Here is a 12131-nt window from a genome sequence, read left to right on the forward strand (position 1 = left end):
AAGAGTTCAAGGCCCACCACCATTGAATGGATCCCATAAAGTTGATTAGCTGCCCTAAATTAGATTGAGATATGACTGCAATAGTGCAACTGTGTTCTTAATATATACATTTTAGCTGTGTACATGAGATGGTTGATTGTTGATGCTGAATTTTGGTTGGGACCCATCCGTTGGTTGGTTCTGAGCTTCTAATATGACCAAATGATCGAGGGCGGATTGGTAGGCTGAGAACTGAGATGCAGGAACTAAGCCCAGCCCATTGGTTTATTTCCATCCAGATCCAGTATGACAGAGAATGTGCATTCAGTGTGGATGCAATCGAATCTTGGTTTATATGCAGTTAGGACTTTGGAGACAAAAGTCCCACCACTTTCGCTTACATCAGCGACAGTATTTTATAAGAGATTTGCTTATTATTAGAAGTGGGAACCCAACATTTTGGGATGGGGGAAAAGGGTTAAAGCTACAGTCTGTCTGTCTCCTTGCGGTTTTTATTGGTTGGTTCATCTCCTCTATTTGTAATCAGAAAAACAATAGGACAATCTTAGTGTTGCTTCAATTCAATTTTTCCCTGGTTTGATTTGAAATAGAGGCTTAGACCTGCTTGGTCTTGGGCTACATTACCTCCATCCATTGGTACCTTCTCATTAAGTAATAGAGGCTAAGACCAGTTTTGAGGCTGTTTCTTTTGGGAGTGCTTAAAACTAAGTGCTTATTCAAAATAAGTATTTATTTGGGCCATTAAGCACTTATTGGTATTTGGGAAATAAGTGCTTATTTTAAAATAAGGGCTTATTTTTTTAAGCCCAAATTTCCAGCTTTTTTTAAGTGCTTATATAATAAGCACTTATTTAATTTTTTTCTTCCAAAATTATCCCTAGTTGAATTTTAAAATCCACTTATTAAATTATCCCTAGTTGAATTTTATAGAAGCACTTTTATAAAAGTATTTTTATGAAAATGTTTTTACAAAAAGCACTTTTATAGAAGTACTTTTACGAAAGCACTTTTATAAAATCACTTTTATGAGTATTCTTGTGAAAGTACTTTTATGAAAGCACTTTTAAAAAAGTACATTTAAAAAAAAACTTTTATAAAAGTGCTTTCATAAAAGTACTTTCACAAAAGTGCTTTCATAAGAGTACTTTCTTAAAAGTGCTTCGTAAAAGTACTTTTATAAAAGTGTTTCATTAAAGCACTTTCATAAAAGTGTTTTTATAAAAGTACTTTAATAAAAGTGTTTTAATAGAAGTAATTTAATAAAATTGCTTTCGAAGGGTATATTTTGAAAATTTGAAAGAAAATGAAGGACAAAATAGTCACAAATGCTTATTTAAGTGCTTATTAGAGAAAAAGACTACCGAACGCCCAATATAAAATAAGTGCTTATTTTAAAAAGTTGGGTGCCAAAAGCAGCAATTAAGTGCTTATTTGAATAAGCACTTGTTTTAAGCAATTATTCAATAAACACTTATTTTTAACTTAAGCACTCCCAAACATGGCCTAAATTTATGAATGATGTAAACAAATACATTTTGCTGCCTGATTCTTTCCTATTACCCGTCGTTTTTATGATGTTAAGTTTATTTTATTTCATTTCATTTTTAAACAAAATAATTATAATTTACAATTCTATTAAAATAGATTCAAAATATATTTAATCATATTTTAAAAAATATCCCCACGGGGCAGGATTGCTATCTTTGTCCCTGACCTCATTCTTGTTCCATGGGGAAATCATCTCCATTCAAATGGGGTATTTCCCAGTGTGGATTGAGGAAATGGAGAAAATTGTCATCTTGTTGGACCTGAGTCTGACTCCCCTACATTTTATCATAGATCCACAAAATTTCTTGTACTTCTATATGTAGTAAAAGAGGAACGTAGTTAAAACATGAAGGATTTCCATCAGGATCCTTGTATCATCCAACATGGTGATGTTGTTCAATATGTACATTTTGTTTTTCAAAACAGAAAACAACCATCATGTAAATACAGTAATGATTGTATTAAGGGGATGTTTGCCAATATTTAGGGTTTTGTTTTGTAAACAAAGTAAATGCAATGCAATGCAGCATACATCAGCAAAATCAAAGTCGTATACAGATTTGCCCAAACCTCCTAGATTGCGAGCCTCAGGGTTACTTCTCATGTTATACAATTTTGCGAATCTTCTAGACTCCCTATCTGCTAGCAGCCTAGCTAACACCATTTACTTCCAAGTCTTGCATTACATTAAGGCCCCATTTGGTTTGTGGGAATACGGGTCTGGAATCAGAATCAAGATGGGTTATTTTGATTTCAACTGCTTGGTTGAGTGGAATCGGAATCCCATTTCCATTGCATTCTCCCACTTGAAATTCCCGCTGATTTAAATTCTCATTCTCATATCTGTCTGAACCAAACAAACTATAGGAATGGACTATTCCAATTCTGATTACAAAGAATTATGATTTCAATTCCGATTCCAATTACAAACCAAATGGATCCTAGTTACTTATTTTGCTACTAAATCAGCTTAATTGTCTTCTAAACATATTGGCAAAGCATTGTAGTGTATTTTCTATCTCCATCATCTATTAGAACTACTTCTAGGTTTCTATTAATAAGCTTGTTTCTAATTTTATTCGTATAGTCTTAACACCAATCTTTTTATTTTATGCTATTTCTTTTTCTTACGTTTAGTAGGGAACTTTCCCTGCACGACTACTCAGCTTATTTCTGCCATGCGTGGAGATGATGATGATATTATATATCCATCTAAACAACTATCGGTTGGATGGGATTAGCCACCTACCTGCTGCCACCGTCTCAGTTAACCCACACCACACCTTTGTATTGACGTTCGTTTTGCCAATGTAATATAAGGCTAGGAGTTTTTCTTTAATGAATTTGAAAGTAGTAACATGAAAGGAATTAATCCCAACTCCCAAGTCTCCGCTTTAACGGGTTAAGATCTTACCAATCAAGCTAATTGCCACCTTCCATTTGGCACTTCACTTGAGAGAGGATTTTTATTTAGCTAAAGGATTATGAGGGAAGAGTCATAACTCATAACTGGTAATACATTGACAAACAATCATGGCCTGTCCAAATGAGAGAGAGAGATAGAGAGAGCAACAACATTAGGGTATAGCGTAGATTGAAACCAATCGATGCACGGAACATCTTCAGAATCAAATTAAACACGCCTTAGTCAAGGCTATCTTTGTCTGTTTCATGCGTTTGATCAGTCTCAAAACTATCCAACTTGGTATAATTTGAGACCAGAGCTTGAAGCATAAGATTGGCGTGCGACACGTGCACGATACCCAACAAAATGATAGGGCAAAGGATTATTAATCGAAAGATAGAGATGGGTCAGTGCTTGAACCGGATACACAATTTGACTCGAGCAAGTTCTATGACTTTATTCTACGTTTTATCCTTTCTTACATGAAGAAAATGGTCCAGCCTTTTAGTTTAGTGTTTAACACTAAATGGAAGTTTATTTTGCGTTTGTTTTTTGCATCTGATTAAACGTTTGTTGAGTAATCTGTAATCTACGTATCCCAACTTAGATTAGTTGTAATGTGAATCGGTAGGTTGACCCATGACCCAACCCAGTTTTTTCGATTTGGATTGGGTTGATTCATTCTCAAATTCAGATATTTAAATATGAGATCGTAACCCTATTTTTTCGGATTGAATTGGACGGGATCGCAACTTTTTGCCAGATTTACATATTGGCATGATAGACAGTGATAGGCGCATCCATTTATAAATAATCAGGCACAACCTTCATGAAAAGGAAAATAGCTCTAAGAAGTGGTGGTTGTATTGGATAGACGAAGGAACGGAAACTTGAGAGGATGATAATAATGAAGCTAGCTGTAAGGGATGAAAGATGAGTGGACGATTTGAAAACCTTAAGTGGGCTCTATTTGGGCTAGGCTAGACAGCTTTTGTCCATTAAACAACTCTTAGAGCTCTTTTCGTTAAAAGAGTAACCTATTGATTTTTGCAAATCAATCAAAAGATTATTAGAATGAATCATTTCTTGGCCCAATCAAATTCATAAGCATAGGCCTAAAAAAAGCGTGGTTTCATTATGTTTTTTTGTTTTCATACTTTCCTACTATATTTGGTTTCTTATTAGAATTCTCATATATATAATGATAGTATTAGTGTGAAAGAAGATTACATGAAGCTTCCCGTTTTAAGTAAGTAGACTGCATTTCACCTCAGAATTTTGAATTAAAATGCAGATTTATAACAATTCAAAATTATAAATATCTTCACCTATAACACTCATATCCACTCGTAAATTAACATCAATTCCAATTTGGCACTCAAATGTATCCTAGAATTTCTGAGGGTGGATTGAACAGTAAAAACCCCCTTTTCATTTTGGTTATTTTGTGATGTATGCTTTTATTTTCATTTTGCTTTTGGGTGTGGGGGTTGAGAGGACAAAGTAGGCTACATCGTCCCCTATGCTACTCAATTCATTTTGATGTTGATTGATTAATAAAATTTTATGGCGGCTGCCCCAAAATTTGGTATTAAAAATAAATAAATAACGCCACTACCAATGATACACATTGGGTGCAAATTTTTCATGGTAGGGTTGGGATTTTGTCAATATTTCAATGGGTCCAACCCAGCCCAAAACAATGTAAAGTGTTAACTTGGGGAAACCCGATTTGCACCCCTAGCTTACACCCTTATTATTGTTGGGCCTAACAACTTGGCTTGGTGCTTGTGAAGTTGCTTGCATGGTTTTTGAACAACTGTTGATCTGGATGGTTTGACCGTTCGGCCTGGGAACCATCTAGGCAACTAGTTCCGTTTTACCCCAAACCCCGATTCTTGGTCAAAAACTGTTGACTCAGTCAATGGCCCGTTGACTTGGGCAGTCGAATAGTCGATTTGTTCAACTGTTTTTGGCTATTTTCCTTTTTAATTTTTTAATTTTTTGTCAGAATGGGCCGTCCATTCGAACCGTTGACCTGAAAACCAGTTGCCAGAACAGTTCCATTTCAGGGTCGTTTTTTAAAACCATAGTTGCTTGCATTTTTTTTAAGGCTGTGTTTGGTTTAAAGGAAAAAGTAGGTTGTGCTTAGTTTGTAAAGGTTTTCCTACATTTCCCTTCCTTTCCTTACTTTTTCCTTCAAACCAAACACAACCTAAGTGGTTGGGCTTGGGATGAGTCCTTGGATGCTTCAACCCTATTTTATCCCCACGAGCCCGGCTGTGTTTGGTTTGAAGGAAAAAGTAGGGAAAGGAAGGGAGAGATAAGGAAACCTTTACAAACCTTGTATAGACTTCCCTACCTTTTCCTTCCTTTCCCTACCTTTTCCTTCAAACCAAACATAGCCTAAAGATAATTTCATTAATCAACTCAATTCGAGAGACACAATATCAGCAATGACATCAGGCAAAAAAGAAAGTCTAGAAAACAGATTTTCTAAGTTCAGTTTCACACTTGGAAAATCATATGGGAAGCTGAGTTACAGGATCTATTACAATAACGAATTCACCAGGAGGGAGAGGAAGCTATGAGTCCTCTGCAACCCCGCAACCAAAGTGTTGAGTGCGCCATGGAGAAGCCAAATTCTCCAACAGAACTTTTGTAGTATGGGCCATCGCCTTCCACCACAACGTTGATTAAGGCCCAACATTCTTTGAATTGCTAGTTATGGGCCTTACTCTAGCCCACAACAATGTTGAAAACTCACCATGAGTTTTCAATATTTCTGTTAAACTTACCACAACTTTTCAAAATGTTTAAAGCTCATCAAGCCAGTAAATTTTTATTTTCCAAAACTTACCTTCCTTAGTGCACCGTTAATGCTTCTTAACAGAAGTGTCCATGTCAGCATAAATAACAATTTTCATGACCAAATTACTCTTGAATGGCGAGTTAGAGGAAAAATGGTCTTTTTCAGTTTTCAATTTTCTTGTTTCATTTTTTTTTTCATTTTTAGTGTTTTGTTATAATTTCTGTTTTTTACATTTTCTATTTTCTACAATCTATAATTTTTCCTATATTTTTTGTTATTTATTTGTAATTTCTGTGTTTTTCTATAATTTTTGGTGTTTTCTACGATTTTTATTTTCTGATTTTGTTTTTCAATTTCTATAGTTCCTATTTATTTTGTTTGCAATTTTTATATTTTTGTAATTTCTATGTTTTTATATATTTTATATTTGAAAATATTTTTTGAATTTTTTCTTGTTTTCATGTCTAAATATTAAAATAGTAATATATTAACACCCATTAATTTATTTTGTATATATTTTATATTTTTCTATGAAGGTTAAAATGATAATATATTGACACCCATTAATCTGTTTAACATCAAGTTAGCGACGTGGTGAATTTTATACATTTTGAAAAGTTATAATGAGTTTTAAGAGAAATACTAAAAACTCATTGTTAATTTTAGACAATTTTCCTAAACTAAATTTCGTTTTCTTTAGTCAGAAATTATTGCATCCAACGTTAGATTCAATTTATCATTTGTAAAATCTGTGGTCTCACATAAGCGGTTATACTACAGTGCAATATGTCCCACATTAATAATTTGCTCAAAATTTGAGATGGGCAAGCTGGGGCCTTTTGGAATCAAAAGTCAAGCGACATCCTATTTAAAAGCGGGGCTATAAGATAAAGCCATGCTGATAGTCTGATGCTACAGGATGCTACAGGTAGAGGCCAAACAGGTAAATATCTCATCCGAAACCTAGTACAAAATTAGGTGGGCCTTAAATTCCACGGTCTATTGGCCCATTTGAAACCATAACTGGGAGTCTGGGAGTCGGTTTGTCAGTTGTCACTTTGGTAGTGCTTTCGTTTGCCCACCTGTGATTGATGATTATGAGAATCAATCTTTAGAAACAGTCCACCTTAATTCTAGCTTGATTTTCAAGGTTCCTCTTAGCCTCTTAGGACGACGTAGGAGTAGGACGTACATCTATACTGCTGGCCCACCTGTGGAGTAGGCTTCTTTCTAATTGGTACTCTCCCACTCGATTGATTCCTCTACCGGTTTGGTTCACGTTAGATTTAGAGACCGTTTGGTTCTTTAATTGGAATGAAATCGGAATGATCTATTCCATGGTTTATTTGGTTAAGATAGAAATAGGGGTTGGATTTGAGACGAGTTGAGTCAAATACTTGGTTATTTGAGCTCGGCTCGTTGAAATTGTGTTAGGCTTGAGCTAGAGATTTGAGCTCGAGCTTGGTTCGGTTTAAAGCTCGCAAATTCAAGTTCAACTCGACTCGAGCTTAACTGCAATCCATTTTTTTAAAACATAAAAATTATACATATAAAAGTATTTTTTTTATTTTGTATACAAAAATTAAGAATTATAAAAATTATTTATTATTATACATATAAAAAATAAAAAATATATATATTTTTATTTTACATACAAAAAAAAAAGGATTTTAAAAATTATTTACTATTATACACAAAAAATAAATATGTATATGTATATGCATATGTATGTATACAATAAAAAATTATTTATTTATTATGCTAAGCTCGATTAGGCTTGCGAGCCTCACGAGCCGAGTTTCACAAAGCTCGATTTTGACTTGATTAACAAACGAGCCTATATATCAGGCTTGAGTTAAGCTCGAATCTCGTTTAAACTGAGCTTTTTACAAGCCGAACTCGAATAACTTGTAAGAAGCTCAGCTCGTGGCCACCCCTAGATAGGAATTGGAGTCAGCTGGAATAAGATTTTATTCCCAAGTACCCTCAAATGGGGAAATGCCATTTCAATCAAAAATGAAAATGGGGTTCCAACTCTATCCAATCAAACAATTGGAATCACAATAGGCCATTCTAATTTCAATTCCAAACTCTTATTCCCACAAACCAAACAATACCATATACTGGTAAGTGATCAAGCTCTTGTGGACAGACCTGCATGCATCATTTCCGATCCATTTATGGCCATGAATTCAAAGTTGGCTCCAAAATGGTTTAACCTAACCAAAAGAATGATCGAAGTTGGTTGGTTGATCTTGTTGTCGTCCAGAATAGACTTGTTCATGGGTCGGGTAGCCCGATGGCCTGGCCTGGCCCAGCCCAGCCTACACCCCGATCGGGCTTGGTCATGTAATTAGGCCTGCGGGCTTGACCTCGAGCCTAACACAGTAAGCCCGACTGTGTTACGGGCCGGACTTGGGATTTTTCAAAAAAGCCAAACCCAAGCCCGGCCTGGCCCGACTCAGCATTATATATTTTATAAAATACATAATATGTATTTTATATATTATATAAAATATATAAATAATATAATATTTATTGAAATATATATATTTATAATTTAATATATACATTCTTTTATTTTTTTCTTTATAATTTTTCTCTCACTTTCTCTCTCTCTATTCAGTCGCTTCAGCAATAGTAACAACATGGGATAAATTTCGGGCTCGAGCCCAGGCTCGAACTTCAGACTTTTTATGAGAGATAGACTCGGGCTCAAGTTGTAGGCCCGATGGTCGGGCCGGGCTCGGACTCAAACCTTAGAAAAATCTATTAATACAGAATGAAAACCCGACCCGAACCCGACCCATAAACACGTCTAATCCAAAATGTACACATGATTGATAGCAGGCAGATAATAGTGAAAGATTGATGTCGGGATTACAATTATGGTGGTTGGTATATAAGATCGCTTTTACTTAATAATTGGCAACTACTATTTCATTCAATGATCTTGGCCATCGGTGTGTCCTCACTCCACTAAGCATTTTTGTTCATGCTTTTGGCTTAAGATCATTTTTTGTTATTAAGCATATCCAAATATTAAGCATATTTGGATATGGTAGAGTGCCTTGCTTTCATCAATTATGAAATGCTATTTGCTAACAAACAATAATATAATCGACTTCTTCCGTTTATTCGTGCTCTTTCCTCGTGCTGATCCATTTTTTGTTATTATCTCTACTTTCGTCCATTTTTATTTGCACATCACATTGAAAAGACAAAAGAACCCCTTAAGGCTCAGTTTGGAAGCAGTGCAAATATAAATTTGTAGAGTACAAAATTTTATATTTTATATTATTTTATATATATTTGTATTGTATATATTTACTTTTATACTCTTTCCAAACTGAGCCTTATTCACTATAACAATAATAAAAGCTGTATCGTGGGAGTAGTTTTGTCTCTCTATTTTTTATTAATATAGTTAGGGTGGTGGTGCCCTCTCCCTGCTGGCTATTGGTATGGTTCAAAGTATTGATAAAGTACGCCCTGTATCATATCGTAAAAGCTATATTGGATGTATCGTATCGTATCTTTTGAAAACGATATAATCCGCCTATTTCGAGGTGTTTCGGATCCCAATTTTTTTAATAATAAAAAACATATTAAAATCTTTTCAAAAAACCAAAATTTGAAAAAAAAAGTAAAAATAAAAATAGAGCTTTGGCTGTTTCTAAATGCCGATATGATACAGCCAAAATTTGTATCGAATTGATACTTTGAACCTTAGCTACTAAGCGTTACCTTAGTTCATCTTGTGAAAATCGGCTTCAGTCAATGCAAAACAGTGTTCAAACAACTTTTATAGCCTTGCATTGGGAATATTTCTGTATTTTTGTGTTTTATTTTATAGGAGATATTCCACTGCAAGGGTTGTTGGAGCGAGCCTTGCATTGACTGAATCCGGGTCCCATCTTGTATTATTTACATGGAGTTCGAATCTGGTCCCAACAGAAGAAAATCATGCCACCTGTCATTTAAGACGTGTAGCTAAGTTATCATTCAATATGTTCTGTAGCTCGTTGGGCAAGTTGGTCAAGTTTTAGCTCAACCTTAGATTTAATTCTAAGAATAGGTTATAAAGTCTAAGTCCAACCCAAATGAGGTCAAGCCCAAATTAAATGATCCAAATTCTGTTTGGACTAAAATTTGATGCATTCAGGTTAGATGCGAGCATTGTTGTGGTTCGGCTTAATCAATTTATCTGCACTAAAAATCGATATGCATGTATATATATATATATATATATATATATATATATATATATATATATATATATATATATATATATATATATATATATATATATATGAATATTTATATTTATATAAATATGGTTTATTAAAAAATTTATACATATATGTATATATGTATATGCATATGTATATAATTGGGTTGAACTAAGGTTAAAGCTATTCAAGAATTAGGCTCGAACCCATCTGAAAAATAAAAAAAACACGAACTTTCCTCTTTCGAAGAAAAAGGGGATTGAAGTTGGGGATTAAATTGTGGGTACTCAATAAAGAAAAAGGGATAATCTCTGAGCAAGGTATATAAACTCTTTCCCTTTGCTTACAGTCCTGAGTCCACTGCCTGGACATTGTTTTTAGACTAAAACAATGATGGATTCATGGTTTCTGCTACATTTGATTCATTGATTCTTTTAAACCAAGAGCCTAGCCTGGGTTTGAGTTTTGTTGCACGCTGCCGTCACTCGTGAGAATACTGGTAAGAAGAAGGAATGAGGGTTCAGACTTGAGAGTTCTTTGAACTTTTAAAGCATGGATGAATGGGAAAGAATGCTGTTACTATAACATGTTTGTGGCTTTTGCTCGTGTTAAAATGGGATGGTTTTTGGGATTCTCTTGAAAGCAAAAATCGCGTATACACTAATCAGTGTTATCAGGATGTTTCTTTTGAGATCATACTCTAATCTCCCCTACTCAAACAGTTGTGAGTTGTGGCATGTATAGATAGGAATCTGTTGAAAAAAGTGAGGCCATCATGGTCCATGGAGGCCGGCCCATACTCGATCAAATAAATCCAACAGACCATACGGTATATGGTCCATCAAATCGTTATTACTTATCGTGGAAGAACACTTTGAAAGTTGAACCGGACGCTGAATTAAGAAGAAGATCGGTTCTGTCCCGTCAAGGTTGGTTTAAAAACCGCTTTAATAGAGATGAAAAATGAGGAAGTAATTGTGTGGGAAGCAAACCTCTTTACTCCAGTTTATTGGTTTTTGGGCTGGTGCAACTTGCAAGGTTTAATATATACCAAAATAAAACCACGAGGGGACGGAAACCGACAAACAATGGATCGGTCATTTCATTTGGTTAATTGAAGGAGCGAAATAAGTTCATAGGTCAGTGAGGCTCACGCTCTCGGGATTGATGGATTGTGATATGCTTAATTAATTAAAGAAATTTACCACGAGTGAAAGTGGTACTAGGTGCAGGTGTAGGTGGTAGTAGACATTTTAAAATAAATAATCGGGTTGCTATTTCTTGGTCACTGGTCAGTAGTGTTGGCATCCAAATTCCAACATTGATGAATGGGCGTCCATGATCCAGGACCATCCACACTTGTTTGAATTTTGAACTACAAAGCACTAGTTTTAGTTTATAAAACCCCAGGCCCAAACAAACTCCGCCTAGGCCTGACCATTCTGTTGATTTTTTTTTTGACAAATTTACCCATCGACTTATTTGTTATTGTCCCAAAGCCGAAGGGACAAGGGACCCCACCCACCCAATTTAAGCAGCAGATGCATCCAAGTCAAGATTCCATTCCATTGTGGCACACACGGACACGATGCCGATGGGTGGTTGTATTATTATTATTATTATTTAGGATCACATAATAAAACTGAGAATCAGGCAGCGGTAGTGGGCTCTCGTGAACAGGATCATGTCAACGCTGTCTTAGGGTTTAGCAGTCAGGTATCTGACCTCATATATGAAGGGGGCCCATGCTGGTTTGTCTGCTTTCGCTATCGGTTATTAGGTGGGGCCCGCTTGCTACTGGCGCACCGTACCGTAATTGCCTACAAATCCAACCCCATGGACGTTGTATGTATTCGCTAAGTTACAATTTACAAATTACAATCGTTAGGTTCTTGCGGTAATTATGTGTGAACCGGAGGGCATTACTTTTTGCTTAAATCAGTCATCATCTCATCCCGCAATAATTAATGCATAAACAGGACGGGTTCGTTCAATCGCGTCGGGTACTAAGCTTATTAAAATGTTCTACATGCTGAACTGAAGCATTTGAATTTTGAGTGAGGTTGGGTTGCCAGTTGCCAGTTTGCCACATCAGAATTATAGAAATCGTAAGAGTCTCCAATCCATGGGTTAG

The sequence above is a fragment of the Nelumbo nucifera genome, chromosome 5 (genome assembly GCF_055504915.1).
Source record: "Nelumbo nucifera cultivar China Antique chromosome 5, China Antique-T2T, whole genome shotgun sequence".
Lineage (NCBI taxonomy): Eukaryota > Viridiplantae > Streptophyta > Magnoliopsida > Proteales > Nelumbonaceae > Nelumbo > Nelumbo nucifera.